This window comes from Crocuta crocuta, unplaced genomic scaffold, assembly GCF_008692635.1.
Source record: "Crocuta crocuta isolate KB4526 unplaced genomic scaffold, BGI_CrCroc_1.0 scaffold323, whole genome shotgun sequence".
Lineage (NCBI taxonomy): Eukaryota > Metazoa > Chordata > Mammalia > Carnivora > Hyaenidae > Crocuta > Crocuta crocuta.
The window spans coordinates 2,703,299-2,705,884 of record NW_027536465.1 but is presented as its reverse complement, the minus strand read 5'-3'; positions in this window follow the sequence as shown (position 1 = coordinate 2,705,884).

Below are 2,586 nucleotides of genomic sequence, written 5' to 3'. Positions count from 1 at the left end.
AAGCTCGGGAGAAGCAAGGAGGGATTCTCCCCCAGAGCCTTCAGAGAGAATGGGATCCTGCCACCATTTAAAAACATTTTTTTTAATTTTTTTTTAAATTTATTTTTGAGAGAGAGAGACAGCATGAGCAGGGGAGGGTCAGAGAGAGAGGGAGACACGGAATCTGGACAGACTCCAGGCTCTGAGTTAGCTGTCAGCACAGAGCCTGACGTGGGGCTCGAACCCACAAACCGTGAGATCATGACCTGAGCCGAAGTCGGACGCTTAACCGACTGAGCCACCCAGGTGCCCCACCTGCCACCATCTTGATTTGGGGGTTATAGCCTCCAGGATTGTGAGGCTATGAATTTCTGTTGTTCGAAGCCCCCCCAGTCTAATACATTCTGGCAGCCTGAGGAGATGGACACACCATCTTTCTTCCCTAGATTCAAAGTCATTGCTCTGGTGTCCTCCAAAGCTCTGGCCCAGCAGGGCTCATGCCATATGGCTCTGCATCAGCCTGTCCCAGTAGGGGCAACATGGCGGCCGCAGTAAGGGCTCTGCTGTACCGAAGGCGTGGAGGACCGGGACATTTACTGACGGCCACAGGTGCGGGAGGCTCCCATGGGGGAGGCGGGCAATCAGGTGTCCCACTGCAGGCAGGCAGGTTTGAGAACCCGGCCCCCTCCGCCTCCTCCCTATCCTGTGGAAAGGCTCCCGCAAGGATCCACCTTCCTGTGAGCTTTCCCAGGATGCTTTGTGCCTGGAGGTAGATAGAGGTGGTGGCTGAGAAACTCATCCTAGGAATCGTGCAATTTGCCGTGGCGATCAGAGGGGCCGCTCCTGCGGCGAAGAACTGCAGAGAGAGAGAGGCAGGAAGATTCATGGTCCTGGAGAATCCCGGTGGCTCCGCCCCCTGGGAAAACCTTTGCTCTGGGAAGTTGGCTGGAAACTTTGCCATCTGTGAAGGATTTACCCTGAGGGTGGACACCTGTGGCTCATCACCATGTGGCCACTTAGCAGGGAGGAACAGGGCTATGACAACAGAGAAGGGCGCAAGGTCTCCCACCAGGCTCTGCGGAGCTTGGTAGGACGGAATTCTAGAAGGTGACAATTGAAGACTCCTAGGTCCCTCGTCTCTCGTCCGCTACTTCTCCAACTATGTGAGCCTACAAGTAGCCTAGGTGCTTGTTAAAATGCAGACTGATTCAGTTGGTCGGGGAGGGGGGCGGCGAGGAGTGTGAGATTCTGCATCTCTAACCCCCCCGCCCCCAGGGGATGCCAGCACTGCTGGTTTGTGGACGACACTTTAAGGAAGGACCCGTCTCCTAATATAAAGGTGAAGGGCCTTAGGCGGCTTGTTCCCTTGTCTCAGACTAAGCCACCAAGGGCTGGGAGGTGACAGATCTGGGTCTAGAAATCAGGTGTCTGTCTCTAAGTCCTGGGGGGGGTTCACTGCGGGGCTGTATTTCTAGACTTGTGTGCCCAAGGTGGGCCCACCCCCACTCCACCCCAGGAGCCTCACCTTTCTTCTTCCTTGGGTTGAACCTACTGGGTCAGGGGACCCTTGTCCGCTGCTCCCTTCCTCCCCCACCCCACGTGCAAGGAAACAGCGGCAGCCTCTGGCTGACCACCCAGGAGCCCAGGTTGGGAGCACCCAGCCCTGCAGGGGTGTGTAGGGTGGGGTGAATGAGATCTTCCCACGGAGATCAGGACAGCTCTACATCCTGCATCTTCACCCCCAGTTCAGACTCAAACTCTCTCCCTCAAGGTCCCAGGGAGGGAGAAGGGTTCCCAGGCCCCCATAGCCCTTGCTGGTTCCGCAGAAAGCCTGCCCCTGGCCACCCCCAGGCAGGGTCTCCAGGGTACTTACCACCACTCCCCCGGCCAGCAGGTACCGGTGGTGAGAAACTCCACGAAGTTTGGGGCCACAGCCAGACGTGAAGAAAGCCAACAAGGGTCTGCAGGGCCTGTGGGGGTGGGGGTGGGAGTGGGGTTGAGCCAAACCCCTCTGGTCCCTGGAAGGGCTTTGTCTTTCGAGGATTTAAATGGTCAGAGCTGAGCAGACCTTTGTTGGGATGTCACTGCCAAAAGGGATCTTGGACAAAACTCCTCAACCACCTCCTGACTTGGCAGCGAGGGAAACAGAGGCTTGGCAAGAGCACACAGCCAGTTAGAAGTGGACCCGGGGCCCCTCTTCCCCAGCTGGGCACCACAGGTGTGTAGACCTCTTGAAGCCTTGGGTTAGGACCATTCTGGGCATTCAGCCTGGTCCTCCTTCATGAGATATTATCAACTAGCAAGTAGGTTACCTCCAAGGTGCCAGGCTCCGAGTGTGCCAAGCCCTCTGTGTGCCTCAGACCATGGAGCCATCAGAACCTGGGGAGACAGGCACCGTTGCCCGTGCCCAAGCCCAAAGCCTGTTCCTAGTTCACCATGTCCTGTGGTCGGTGTAAGCATCCTGGTGGTTTAAGCCTCGTCTTCCAGAAGGCTGCGTTGTCTAGGCTGTTTGCCCCAAATTCATGGTCATTTGTCCAAGGTGTGACCAGCACCCTTCTAGGCTTCTTTGACCCTGAGAAGCAGCACCGTGACCTTGCCCTTGAGTGT